This window comes from Arachis ipaensis, chromosome B8, assembly GCF_059453495.1.
Source record: "Arachis ipaensis isolate K30076 ecotype BB chromosome B8, ASM5945349v1, whole genome shotgun sequence".
Classification (NCBI taxonomy): Eukaryota; Viridiplantae; Streptophyta; class Magnoliopsida; order Fabales; family Fabaceae; genus Arachis; species Arachis ipaensis.
This window is the reverse complement of record NC_142443.1, coordinates 46,387,889-46,403,329: the sequence shown is the minus strand read 5'-3', so window position 1 is coordinate 46,403,329 and position 15,441 is coordinate 46,387,889. Positions and strand designations below refer to the sequence as shown.

The window sequence follows — 15,441 nt, the reverse complement described above, 5'->3', positions numbered from 1 at the left end:
GTCATAAGTTTGGTGTCACTTGCATATGCATCTTGCATTTTTTTTCGAAAATATCATGCATTCATAGTGTTCTTCATGATCTTCAAGTTGTTCTTGGTAAGTCTTCTTGTTTGATCTTGATGATTTTTTGTTTTGTGTCTTTTCATGTTTATCATATGCATTCTTGAATTCTTAGTGCGTAAGCATTAAAGAATTCTAAGTTTGGTGTCTTGCATGTTTTCTTTGCATTAAAAAATTTTTCAAAATTATGTCTATGATGTTCATCTTGACATTCATAGTGTTCTTGGTGTTCATCTTGACATTCATAGCATTCTTGCACGCATTCATTGTTTTGATCTAAAAATTTCATGCATTGCATCTTTTTAGTGTTTTTCTCTTGCATCATAAAAATTCAAAAATCAAAAAATATCTTTCCCTTTTTCTCTCATCAAATTCGAAAATTTGAATTGACTTTTTCAAAAATTTTTAAAATCTAATTGTTTCTCATGAGTCAAATCAAATTTTCAATTTGAAAATCTTATCTTTTTCAAAATCTTTTTTTCAAAAATCAAATCTTTTTCATTTTTTTTAGTTATGTTCGAAAATTCCAAAAATAGTTTTCAAAAATCTTTTTCTTATTTTTATATCAAATTTTCGAAAATAACAATAACAATTAATGTTTTGATTCAAAAATTTCAAGTTTGTTACTTGCTTGTTAAGAAAGATTCAAACTTTAAGTTCTAGAATCATATCTTGTGATTTCTTGTGAATCAAGTCATTAATTGTGATTTTAAAAATCAAATCTTTTTCAAAACTAATTTCAATCATATCTTTTCAAAAATATCTTCTTATCTTATCTTTTTCAAAAATATCTTTTCAAAATATCTTTTCTAACTTCCTAACTTTTTATCTTTTCAAAATTTGTTTCAACTAACTAACTAACTTTTTGTTTGTTTCTTAACTTTTTCAAAACTACCTAACTAACTCTCTCTCTCTCTCTAATTTTCGAAAATATCTTCCCTCTTTTTCAAAAATTTCTTTTTAATTAACTAATTATTCTTATTTTTATTTTTAATTTTAAAAATTTTTCGAAAAAATACTAACAATTTTCAAAAACCATTTTCGAAAATCACTAACTCTTTTTCAAAATAATTTTCGAAAATTATCCCTCCCCCATCTTATTCTATTTATTCATTCATATCCTAACATCTCATCTCACATCTCTGCCATCCTCACAGTTGTGTTTCTTCCATTATATTACATTCTTTGTCTCCCCCTCTTCTTCTACTCACACAGGGATCCCTATACTATGGTATAAAGGATCTCTATTATTATTATTATTTTTCTGTGCCTTCTTCTTTGTCATATGAGCAGGATCAAGGATAAGAACATTCTTATGGAAGCAGATCTAGAACCTGAAAGGACTCTGAAGAGAAAATTAAGAGAAGCTAAATTACAACAATCCAGAGAAAACCTTTCAGAAATTTTCGAATAGGAAGAGGAGATGGCAGCCGAAAATAATAATAATATAAGGAAGATGCTTGGTGACTTTACTGCACCTAATTCCAATTTACATGGAAGAAGCATCTCCATTCCTGCCATTGGAGCAAACAACTTTGAGCTGAAACCTCAATTAGTTTCTCTGATGCAGCAGAACTGCAAGTTTCATGGACTTCCATCTGAAGATCGTTTTCAGTTCTTAACTGAATTCTTGCAGATATGTGATACTGTTAAGACTAATGGAGTAGATCCTGAAGTCTACAGGCTCATGCTTTTCCCTTTTGCTGTAAGAGACAGAGCTAGATTATGGTTGGATTCTCAACCCAAAGACAGCCTGAACTCTTGGGATAAGCTGGTCACGGCTTTCTTAGCCAAGTACTTTCCTCCTCAAAAGCTGAGCAGGCTTAGAGCTGATGTTCAAACCTTCAGACAAAAAGATGGTGAGTCCCTCTATGAAGCTTGGGAAAGATACAAATAGTTGACCAAAAAGTGTCCTTCTGACATGCTTTCAGAGTGGACCATCCTGGATATATTCTATGATGGTTTATCTGAGTTATCAAAGATGTCATTGGATACTTCTGCAGGTGGATCCATTCACCTAAAGAAAACGCCTGCAGAAGCTCAAGAACTCATTGACATGGTTGCAAATAACCAGTTCATGTACACTTCTGAAAGGAATCCTGTGAATAATGGGACGCCTATGAAGAAGGGAGTTCTTGAGATTGATACTCTGAATGCCATATTGGCTCAGAACAAAATATTGACTCAGCAAGTCAATATGATTTCTCAGAGTCTGAATGGAATGCAAGCTGCATCCAACAGTACTCAAGAGGCTTCTTATGAAGAAGAAGCTTATGATCCTGAGAACCCTGCAATAGCAGAGGTGTATTATTTAGGTGAACCTTATGGAAACACCTATAACTCATCATGGAGAAATCATCTAAATTTCTCATGGAAGGATCAAAAGCCTCAACAAGGCTTTAATAATGGTGGAAGAAACAGGTTTAGCAATAGCAAGCCTTTTCCATCATCCACTCAGCAACAGACAGAGAATTCTGAACAAAATACCTCTAATTTGGCAAACTTAGTCTCTGATCTGTCCAAGGCCACTGTAAGTTTCATGAATGAAACAAGGTCTTCCATTAGAAATTTGGAAGCACAAGTGGGCCAGCTGAGTAAGAGGATCACTGAAATCCCTCCTAGTACTCTCCCAAGCAATACAAAAGAGAACCCAAAAGGAGAGTGCAAGGCCATTGACATAAGCACCATGGCCGAACCTGTGAGGAGAGGAGAGGACGTGAATCCCAAGGAGGAAGACCTCTTGGGACATCCAGTGATCAATAAGGAGCTTCCCCCTGATGAACCAAAGGACTCTGAGGCTCATCTAGAGACCATAGAGATCCCATTGAACCTCCTTATGCCCTTCATGAGCTCTGATGAGTATTCATCTTCTGAAGAGAATGAGGATGTTACTGAAGAGCAAACTGCCAAGTTTCTTGGTGCAATCATGAAGCTGAATGCCAAATTATTTGGCATTGATACTTGGGAAGTTGAACCTCCCTTGTTCATCAATGAACTAAGTGATCTGGATCAACTGACATTGCCTCAGAAGAGACAGGATCCTGGAAAGTTCATAATACCTTGTACTATAGGCACCATGATCTTTAAGGCTCTGTGTGACCTTGGTTCAGGGATAAACCTCATGCCCCTCTCTGTAATAGAGAAGCTGGGAATCTATGGGGTGCAAGCTGCTAAAATCTCATTAGAGATGGCAGACAGCTCAAGAAAACAGGCTTATGGACAAGTAGAGGACGTGTTAGTAAAGGTTGAAGGCCTTTACATCCCTGCTGATTTCATAGTCCTGGATACTGGAAAGGAAGAGGATGAATCCATCATCCTAGGAAGACCTTTCCTGGCCACAGCAAGAGCTGTGATTGATGTTGACAGAGGTGAAATAGTCCTTCAATGGAATGAGGACTCCCTTGTGTTTAAAACTCAAGGATCTCCCTCTGCAACCATGGAGAGGAAGCATGAAAAGCTTCTCTCAAAGCAGAGTCAACCCAAGCCCCCACAGTCAAACTCTAAGTTTGGTGTTGGGAGGCCACAACCAAACTCTAAGTTTGGTGTTGAACTCCCATATCCAAACTCTAAGTTTGGTGTTGGAGAGTCTCAACAAAGCTCTGCACATCTGTGAGGCTCCATGAGAGCCCACTGTCAAGCTATTGACATTAAAGAAGCGCTTGTTGGGAGGCAACCCAATTTTTATTTATCTAACTATATTTTCCTTAGTTATATGTCTTTGTAGGTTCATGATCATGTGGAGTCACAAAATAAATATAAAAATTAAAAACGGAATCAAAAATAGCAGAAGAAAAATCACACCCTGGAGGAGCATCTGTCTGGCGTTCAAACGCCAGAACAGAGCATGGTTCTGGCGCTGAATGCCCAGAATGGGCAGCATCCTGGCGCTGAACGCCCAGAATAAGCATGGTTCTGGCGTTCAACGCCAGAAATGGCAGCAAATGGGCGTTGAACGCCCAAAATGGGCACCAACCTGGCGCTGAACGCCCAGAGTTGTGTGCAAGGGCATTTTACATGCCTAAATTGGTGCAGGGATGTAAATGCCTTGACACCTCAGGATCTGTGGACCCCACAGGATCATCTCAGGATCTGTGGACCCCACAGGATCATCTCAGGATCTGTGGACCCCACAGGATCCCCACCTACCTCATCATCTCTCTTTCCATTCATGATCATCCCTTCTATTTTCCATCTACCACTCACATCCATACATCCACTACCTTCAAAATTCAACATCTCTCTCCCACCCAATCCCACCCATATGGCCGAATACACACTCCCATCCATCTCTTCCATATCCTCTTCTTATTCTTCTATTCTTTCTTCTTTTGCTCGAGGGCGAGCAACATTCTAAGTTTGGTGTGGTAAAAGCATAGCTTTTTTGTTTTTTCCATAACCATTGATGGCACCTAAGGCCAGAGAAACCTCTAGAAAGAGGAAAGGGAAGACAAAAGCTTCCATCAAGGGTCTATAGCTCAGTGGTAGAACATTTGACTGCAAATCAAGAGATCCCTGAGATACCTCAGGGGATACATTTTCTTCCACACAATTATTGGAAGCAACTAAGGGTGGAACATCAAGAGCACTCCATCATCCTTTATGAAATTAGAGAAGATCTAAAAGCAATGAAGGAGGAGCAACAAAGACAAGGAAGAGACATAGAAGAGCTCAAGGACATCATTGGTTCCTCAAGAAGGAAACGCCACCATCACTAAGGTGGATTCATTCCTTGTTCTTATTTCTTCTGTTTTTCGTTTTCTATGTTATGTGCTCATCTATGTTTGTGTCTTCATTACATGATCATTAGTAGTTAGTAACTCTGTCTTAAAGTTATGAATGTCCTATGAATCCATCACCTCTCTTAAATGAAAAATGTTTTAATTCAAAAGAACAAGAAGTACACGAGTTTCGAATTTATCCTTGAACTTAGCTTAATTATATTGATGTGGTGACAATGCTTCTTGTTTTCTGAATGTATGCTTGAACAGTGCATATGTCTTTTGAGGTTGTTGTTTAAGAATGTTAAATATGTTGGCTCTTGAAAGAATGATGACAAGGAGACATGTTATTTGATAATCTGAAAAATCATAAAAATGATTCTTGAAGCAAGAAAAAGCAGCAAAGAACAAAGCTTGCAGAAAAAAATATATAGGCGAAAAAAAAATAGAAAGAAAAAGAAAAAGCAAGCAGAAAAAGCCAAAAGCTCTTAAAACCAAGAGGCAAGAGCAAAAAGCCAATAACCCTTAAAACCAAAAGGCAAGGGTAAATAAAGAGGATCCCAAGGCTTTGAGCATCAGTGGATAGGAGGACCTAAAGGAATAAAATCCTGGTCTAAGCGGCTAAACCAAGCTGTCCCCAACCATGTGCTTGTGGTGTGAAGGTGTCAAGTGAAAACTTGAGACTGAGCGGTTAAAGTCAAGGTCCAAAGCAAAAGAAGAGTGTGCTTAAGAACCCTGGACACCTCTAATTGGGGACTTTAGCAAAGCTGAGTCACAATCTGAAAAGGTTCACCCAATTATGTGTCTGTGGCATTTATGTATCCGGTGGTAATACTGGAAAACAAAGTGCTTAGGGCCACGGCCAAGACTCATAAAGAAGCTGTGTTCAAGAATCATCATACTAAACTAGGAGAGTCAATAACACTATTTGAAATCTGAAGTTCCTATAGATGCCAATCATTCTGAACCTCAATGGATAGAGTGAGATGCCAAAACTATTCAAGAGGCAAAAAGCTATAAGTCCCGCTCATTTGATTGAAGCTATGTTTCATTGATAGTTTAGAATTTATAGTATATTCTCTTCTTTTTATCCTATTTGATTTTCAGTTGCTTGGGGACAAGCAACAATTTAAGTTTGGTGTTGTGATGAGCGGATAATTTATACGCTTTTTGACATTATTTTTAGTATGTTTTTAGTAGGATCTAGTTACTTTTAGGGATATTTTCATTAGTTTTTATGTTAAATTCACATTTCCGGACTTTACTATGAGTTTGTGTGTTTTTCTGTGATTTTAGGTATTTTCTGGCTGAAATTGAGGGACTTGAGCAGGAATCAGATTCAGAGGTTGAAAAAGGACTGCTGATGCTGTTGGATTCTGACCTCCCTGCACTCAAAGTGGATTTTCTGGATCTACAGAACTCGAAATGGCGCGCTTCCAATTGCGTTGGAAAGTAGACATCCAGGGCTTTCCAGAAATATATAATAGTCTATACTTTGGCCAAGAATAGACGACATAAACTGGCGTTCAACGCCAGCTCTATACCCAAATCTGGCGTCCAGCGCCAGAAAAGGAGCCAAAACCAGAGTTGAACGCCCAAACTGGCACAAAAGCTGGCGTTCAACTCCACAAATGGCCTCTGCACGTGCAACACTCAAGCGCAGCCCAAACACACACCAAGTGGGCCCAGGAAGTGGATTTATGCATCAATTACTTACTCATGTAAACCCTAGTGACTAGTTTATTATAAATAGGACCTTTTACTAATCTTTTGAACCATCTTTGATCAGTGTAAACCATCTTTGGACGCCTGGTTCTTAGATCAGAGGGGCTGGCCTCTCGGCCATGCCTGGACCTCTCACTTATGTATTTTTATACGGTAGAGTTTCTACACTCCATAGATTAAGGTGTGGAGCTCTGCTGTTCCTCAAAGATTAATGCAAAGTACTACTGTTTTCTATTCAATTCATCTTATGTCGCTTCTAAGATATCCATTTGCACCCAAGAACGTGATGAAGGTGATGATTATGTGTGACGCTCATCACCATTCTCCCCTATGAACACGTGCCTGGCAAACACTTCCGTTCTACATGAAATAAGCTAGAATGAATATCTCTTAGATCTCCTAACCAGAATCTTCGTGGCGTAAGCTAGAATTATGGCGGCATTCAAGAGAATCCGGAAAGTCTAAACCTTGTCTGTGGTATTCCGAGTAGGATTCGATGATTGAATGACTGTGACGAGCTTCAAACTCGCGATTGCTGGGCGTTAGTGACAGACGCAAAAGGAGGGTGAATCCTATTCCAGCATGATCGAGAACCGACAGATGAATAGCCGTGTCGTGACAGGGTGCGTGAGCATATTATTCACTGAGAGGAGGGGATGTAGCCACTGACAACCGTGATGCCCTTGCATAAAGCCAGCCATAGAAAGGAGTAAGACTGATTGGATGAAAATAGCAGGAAAGCAGAGGTTCAGAGGAACGAAAGCATCTCCATTCGCTTATCTGAAATTCCTACCAATGAATTACATAAGTATTTCTATCCCTATTTTATTATATTAAATTCGAAAACACCATTATCCATTTATATCTGCCTAACTGAGATTTGCAAGGTGACCATAGCTTGCTTCATACCAACAATCTTCGTGGGATTCGACCCTTACTCACGTAAGGTATTACTTGGACGACCCAGTGCACTTGCTGGTTAGTTGTATCGAAGTTGTAAACCATGGTATTGGCACCATGTTCTTGGCGCCATTGCCAGGGAAAGAAAGAGCCATGAATTTTACATAATTAAAGTGTAATCACGATTACGCGTACCAAGTTGCTCACGTTGCCAGGGATTGTTTGAGCCTGGACATCACAATTTCGTGCACCATTATCATTGCATGGGAACTCACTTCTCAACAAGAAGAGCAGTTACTTAGTGTGCTGAGGAGGCACAAGAAGGTAATTGGGTGGAGTTTGGCAGATATAGTAGGCATCAACCCTCAAGTATGTGAGTACAAAATATTTTTAGAAGAGGGAGCAAGACCCGTTCGTCAACCCCAGAGAAGACTGAACCCCACTATTTTAGAGGTTGTCAACAAGGAAGTGACCAGACTACTGGAGGCAGATATCATCTATCCCATCTCAGACAGTGAATGGGTAAGCCCAGTACAAGTGGTGCCCAAGAAGTCTGGAGTCACTACAGTGAAGAATGAGCATGGAGAGCTCATAGCAACCAGAGTACAGAACGCTTGGAGGGTCTGCATTGATTACAGGCGTCTCAACCAAGCCACTCGTAAGGATCACTATCCTCTTCCATTCATTGATCAAATGCTGGATCGCCTGTCAAGTAAATCACATTATTGCTTTTTAGATGGTTACACAGGCTATTTTCATATTCATATAGCTCCTGAAGATCAGGAAAAGACTACTTTTACATGTCCTTTTGAGACTTATGCTTATAAGAGAATGCCCTTTGGCTTGTGCAATGCACCAGCTACCTTCCAAAGGTGCATGATGAGTCTTTTCTCTGACCTTATTGAGGACTATATGGAGATTTTTATGGATGATTTTAGCGTTTATGGTGATTCTTTTAGCCTTTGCTTGGATAGTTTATCTAGAGTGTTAGATAGATGTGTCAGTACAAACCTTGTATTGAATTTTGAAAAATGTCACTTTATGGTAAAACAAGGAATTGTACTAGGACATGTTGTGTCTAATACTGGCATTTCTGTAGATCCAACAAAGGTGGATGTTATTTCTAGTTTACCTTACCCCTCCTCTGTGAGGGAAGTCCGTTCGTTCCTTGGCCATGAAGGTTTTTACCGGAGATTCATTAAGGACTTTAGTAAGGTAGCACTTCCCTTATCCAGACTACTATAGAAAGATATTGAGTTCGAGTTCAGTGAGGATTGCAAACAAGCGTTTGATAAGCTGAAGACTGCCCTGACTCAAGCTCCAATTGTGAGAGGAGCAGACTGGAGCCAGCCATTTGAAATCATGTGCGATGCTTCCAACCATGCAGTAGGAGCAGCACTGGCTCAGCGTGAAGGTAAGGATCCTTTCATCATTGCTTACCCGTCTAAGACTTTAGACGCCGCTCAGTCTAATTACACTACTACTGAGAAAGAGCTTATTGCTATTGTTTTTGCTCTGGATAAATTCTGAGCTTATTTACTTGGTGCTAAGGTAGTAGTGTGTTCAGACCACGCAGCTCTAAAGTATTTATTAGCTAAAAAGGAGTCCAAACCAAGGCTTATACGTTGGATACTGCTACTACAAGAATTTGATTTAGAAATAAAGGATAGGAGTGGTAACCAGAATTTAGTGGCAGACCACTTGAGTCGCCTTGAGCACATTAAGGATGATTCTAATCCTATAGCTGATAATTTCCCATTTGATAACCTGCAAGCAGTATCTGAGGTAGTCCCTTGGTATGCACCTGTAGCTAATTATCTAGTTAGCCGCACTTTTCCTCCAAACTTTACTAAGCATCAAAGAGACAAGCTGAAAAGTGAGTCTAAATATTATATATGGGATGACCCATATTTATGGAGATGTGGCGCTGACCAAGTAATTAGAAGGTGTGTTCCTCAATCAGAATTCCAGTCCATTTTAGAGGCCTGCCACTCATCTGAGAGTGGAGGACATTTTGGCCCTCAAAGAAAAGCTAGAAAAATCTTAGACTGTGGATTCTGGTGGCCTACTCTTTTTAGAGACGCTGCTGAATTCTGTAATTCTTGTTTCCCATGCCAAAAATTTGGTAATATATCCAAGAAGGATGAGATGTCTCAACAGATTATGCTTTTCTGTGAAATTTTTGATGTTTGGGGCATTGACTTCATGGGTCCATTTCGAAATTCTAATGGTTATTTTTATATACTGTTAGCTATAGATTACGTTTCTAAATGGGTGGAAGCAATTCCTACCCACACTGATGATGCTAACACTGTTGTTTCCTTTGTTAGAAACCACATTATTTGTTGCTTTGGATCACCACGAGCAATCGTGAGCGATCAAGGCACCCATTTTTGTAACAGGAGACTAACAGGATTACTGAAAAAGCATGGGATAATTCATAAAGTAGCAACAGCCTACCATCCTCAGACTAATGGGCAAGCCGAGGTGTCTAACAGAGAGATAAAGCACATATTGCAGAAGATAGTCAAATCTCATAGGAGAGACTGGAGCACCAGGCTACAAGATGCACTTTGGGCATACAGAACCGCATACAAGACACCCATTGGGATGAGTCCCTTTCACTTAGTTTATGGAAAAGCCTGTCATCTCCCAGTTGAAGTAGAGCACAAAGCCTTTTTGGCAGTAAAGGAGTACAACATGGGATTTGAGAAAGCTGGAGTTGAAAAGAAGTTGCAACTGCAAGAATTGGAGAGCCTCCGCCTAGAAGCTTATGAGAACTCAAGGCTGTACAAGGAAAAGATGAAGGCTGTACATTATCAGCACATCAAGAGGAAAGAGTTCCAACCTGGGGATTTAGTCCTCCTTTACAACTCTAGACTGAGACTCATGCCAGGCAAGTTGAGATCAAGGTGGGAAGGTCCATATAGAGTCGAGAAGGCTGAGCCGTACGGAGTTTTTCACCTAAGTCATCCTTCAAGCTCTGAACTCATCAAAGTTAATGGACATCGTTTGAAGCTCTATCATGGTGAGAAGGTGACGAAAAAACAAGGAGTTAGATATCTTCCTCTTGGAGGATCCACTCACAGCAGAAAACTGAGCTAATGGAGCGTCCAACTTAAGGACGTTAAAGCAAAGTGCTAGGTGGGAGACAACCCACCATGGTATGATCGTTCCCTTCTTTATTCTTAGTTTTATTTTTCACTAACTCTTCTCTTTATTCGCACACTTAGTTTACATAGGAATTTGCATATATTTTTATATATAAAAAAAAATCACGTGACGCGACCGCCTCATCGACGCGTCCGCGTCGCAGGTGGATCAGAAAGTATAAGAAAGCGAACAGAGAGTCACGCAGGAGCTTGGTTGGAGGTGTGCCTTTGGCATAAATCACCCCACGCGACCGCGTCGCTGATGCGTCCGCGTCATGTGGGAACATTGGCCTCCCACACGTCCGCGTCACCCACGCGGCTGCGTGACCTGAAAATCGACGTGAAAAGGGTGCACGTTCGAAAGTTGTGCTGGAGTGGCGCTGGATTGATGCTGAACGCACAAGCCCGATCACACGGACGCATGGCTGACGCGTCCGCGTCATATCCCAAAAATTGGCCACTCACGCGATCGCATGACCCACGCGATCGCGTCACCCAAAATTTGGCAAAATAAGATTTTGAATAGAGAGTTGTGCGAGCGCGAGGCTGCCCTCGCGTCAGTAGCATAAAACGAGTTACGCGACCACGTCGACTTAATTAAAGCGCAATCGCGCGAACGCGTCACCCACGCGTTCGTGTCGCTTGCGCCGCACAGCTTAACGTAATATGCCAAAATATCTTATCTTTCTCTCCCCAAGTCCTATTTTTTCTTTTCCCTCCTTATTTCTTACTTCTCACTTCTTCCTTCTTTCTCACTTTCTACTTTCTCTCTCTCACCACGATTCACAAGGTTTTTCTTTTCTTCTCCCCTCTTTACTTTTCTATTCTCCTTCTTAATTTATGTTTTCTTCTCCTTTTCTTTTTTTTCTTTTTACTTGCATTATCCATGTTTTTTCTTTTTCTTTCTTTTTTTCTTTTAATTGGTGTTAGATATTTAGTAGGATCATTATTATTTTTATGCTTGTGGATTGTTACAAAATTGATTGGCAATTATATATTAATTTTTAAGGGTTGCTTGCATGTTAAATTTCATAATTTCACTAATTTATTCATCATGCATGCTATGTGTTTGTGAAACAGCCCATATGGCATTATGCATTTTTCTACATTATTCTATTATACTATTCAATGCTTGTTTTTCACAAAACCCCTTTCATATTTTATTCATTAAAAATAATTGTCAATACAAACGTGATGGTTTGTTACGAGTGATGCTTGATCTATGCTACTCATGCCTTTGCCAGCATGCCAATAAACATCTTGCATCTAATTACCCAAACATGCACTTGCTTTATTCCCTTTGATGAACTTTTCACATGTAGTCATGACCATGTGTTAACTTTATTCATCTTTAATGTGCCTTGATTACCACCCATACCATCATCTTCCTTGCTCTACCCGTTGACATTTTGACATACTTTCTCTTTTCTCCCTTTCAGGATGGCCACCAAGAAGGGTAAAGAGAAAGCTACTCCCAAACCACCAGCAAAGAGAGGAACAAAAAGAACACTAGTGGCAGAGCCCTCTTCAACTGCAGTAAAGCCCTCAACAAAACGAATTAAGAGGATTATAAAGGTTGATGAAAAAGAGAAAGTCTTCCCAGCAAAGGACACTGCGCGATTTTCCAATTGCTACTGTGAGCAGATGTTTCCTATCCTGGCAGAACGGCACTACAACAATGAATACCTTCTTATCCTCCCACCCAATATTGCTACCTTTGTTGAGCCACAAATTGCACGAAGACAATGGGATTTCCTACAAAGACAGCCAAGGCAGGTTAATCTTTCTTGGGTAGTTGAGTTCTACTCTAATTTTCACCTGCGAATCCTGCAGTCTGTCTATGTCCGTCAGAAGCAAGTCTCCATTATAGAAGAGGCCATTCAACAAGCTTTAGATCTTCCCCCTGCTCCAGAAGGATTGGACGCATTTCAAGAAGCCGCACTCAAGCGCCAGATGTACCAATTTGACTGGGACGCTGTTCTCAGAGTTATCGCTCTACCTGGCAACAGATGGATCTACAGATACCACCATTCCCGCCCTAAGGGAATATCGGCTTCAGCACTCACCTTGGAGGCTCGCGTATGGGCACATATTATATCCCATTACGTCTTTTCGAGCACTCACGAGTCCTCCTTCACTGCAGACATGGCCGTTCTACTGTGGTGCATCCTTACAGACCAGCCTCTGAACCTACCAAGGCACATCCGGAATGCCATGGGACATGTACAAATTGCGGGCAACTTACCTTTCCCTGCCTTGGTCTCAGATCTTGTCTCAACAGCCGGAGCCTCCTTCAGAGCTGGGGACACAAAAGCCATGCTTCCACGGGATGATCAGTATGTCCCTAATGGGAAATATATCAGACCTCTAGCAACCACTACAAGCCAGCCTCCTGAACCGGCTGAAGAGCTTCTTCCTTCAACCCCACAAGCACCTACAACCAATCAACTACTCCAGCAATTACTTGAAAGGTTGGATCGGCTGATACACAAAGCGAAGCTAAGAGAGCGCTGTAACGAGCGCCGATTTAAACACCTTAAGGAGCTACTTAAAGGAAAATACAGACACTCAGACACCCCGGACTCCACTTCCTTTACCAACACAGGGAGCCATGATGGTCCCGACTGTGGAGATACTGCTACCAGCCCACCCCTGTTCCTGACAGATGGCACCGAGGACGGTGCAAAGCCTTAAGTGTGGGGAGGTCGGTCAGTACCTGACTTCCGGAGGTAATTTCTCTTCCCTAACACCAATAAAATAGGATATTTAGTTAGTTTTTCTTTTGTAGAAATAGGATAAATTGCATAGTACTAGATTAGTTGCATGCATGTTCCACTTGATTGAAAAGACAATAAGTTTCTTCTAAGACCCTATTGTTAGAAAAAATTTCACTAATTTTAATCAAACCTTGTATGTTAAATTTGCTTGAAGTTGTATTTGGAACATGGTTTTTGAGCTAAAGAACACACAACCTGTGAGATGTTGAGCTTATTTACATGGTTACATTATTTAACCATAATTATTTTATTCTTGTGTGTTTACTTCTCCATGATTGTAATTTATATTTTGTTTCATCCTATATGTCCAATGTTTAATATATTTATATGCTTGCGTATGATTGAGGCCATTATTTGTTTAGCTCACTTATCCAAATCAAGCCTACCCTTTCAATTACCTTTGTTAACCACTTTGAGCCTTTAAATCCCATTTATTCTGTATTTTATCACATTACTAGCCTTAAGCAGAAAAATAATTTTATACCCCACTTGAATCTTTGGTTAGCTTAAGATAGAATTGCGTGTGTTAATTAAGTATGGGAAATTGTGGGAACAAAAAATAATAAGGGAATGTCTCATGATAATATAATGGGAATTTGGGTACCTACTCATGTGAAACTATAAGAATTAAAAATCTATGTGCATTGATAAGTTATGTTTATTTTTATATTTATGTTAAAAAAAATTTCAATAATTAAATAAGGGGACAAAATTACCCCAATGTTAAGCTAAGAATTCGAAAATCAATGCATGTATGGTAAAAAAATTAAAATAAAAGTTGATACATGAGTACGGAATGTGAAAGGAAAATTTTGGGTAGATAGGTGTGAAATTTGAGTTACATAGAATGTACATATGTGTTAGGGAAAGCTTGGGTTAATTAAAGATTCAAATTATAAGCTTACTTAACCATAATGTATCCTTACCCTCACCTTGGCCCCATTACAACCTTGAAAAGACCTCATGATGTTTGCATTGGTATATTAAATGTTGTTGATTGGTTAGGGGAAGAACAAAAATTAGAAAGCATGATTAGAGAAGGACAGAGTGATTACCCTATACACTAGAGAGATTAGAGCGTACATACATCATCAGTGAGGGTTCAACGCTTAAGTTCTATGTTCCCTGCTTTCATGAGCTATCTTCTTGCACTTTTATATGTTCTTACTGTATAAGAATTGAATTAGTGGAATTTGATTTGTGATTGTCTTGAAGAGCTTATTTACTTTTAATCAGGTAGACAAGAATCATATAGTTGCATTCATATATATATATATAGGTTGCATTGCATTGCATGAGTTTTATATGTTCCTACTCATTTATTTTATCTCCTTCAACTAAGCATGAGGATATGCTAATGTTTAAGTGTGGGGAGGTTGATAAACTACTATTTTATGGTTTATATTGGGCTTAATTATATGGTTTTATCAATTCTTTACCCACTTATTCATATGATTAGCATGCATTTATATTTCCTTCCCAAAATTATTCCATCATTGAAAACTTGCTTCCTAGAGACCTTTAATTATGTATTTTAATTCTCCTTTATTCCATTCGATGCCGTGATCTGTGGGTTAAGTGTTTCAGGCTTTATAGGGCATGAATGACTTGGAGATTGGAAAGGAAGCTTGCAAAAATGGAAGGAACACAAGAGATCGAGGAGATGACCAGCGGAAGTGACGCAGACGCATGGCTCACGCGACCACGCGACATAGAGGAAATTGCAGTGACGCGGACGCATGGCTCATGCGACCGCGCGGATTGGAACTGCATAAGTGATGCGGAGGCGTGAACAACGCGCACGCGTGGCAAGGCAAAGCGCCGGATGACGCGTCCGCATGAATGACGCGATCGCATAATGTGCACGATCTGCAGAATTTGCAGAATTCACTGGGGGTGATTTTGGGCCCTACTTTGACCCAGTTTTCAGCCCAGAAAAGCAGACTAGAGCCGGAGAACATGCGGAAACCAGGGACAACATTCATTCAACACAATTTTCAGTTTTACATCTAGTTTTACTCCTCCTCTAGGTTTTCTCTCTACACATTCATAGTTCTTAGAATTTTATTTTTATTGCTTTTCGTATTGGGATATTGAGAGAGTTATTAC

The 15,441-nt window shown here is 39.8% G+C and overlaps 1 non-coding gene across 1 annotated transcript; it reads right to left on the bottom strand.

Moving 5' to 3' along the window:
• Positions 1-1,879: 1,879 nt before the first annotated feature.
• On the bottom strand, positions 1,880-1,987 carry LOC148547933 (small nucleolar RNA R71). Its single transcript, XR_015897342.1, has one exon. It is a non-coding gene; the product is annotated as a small nucleolar RNA R71 (small nucleolar RNA).
• Positions 1,988-15,441: the final 13,454 nt, after the last annotated feature.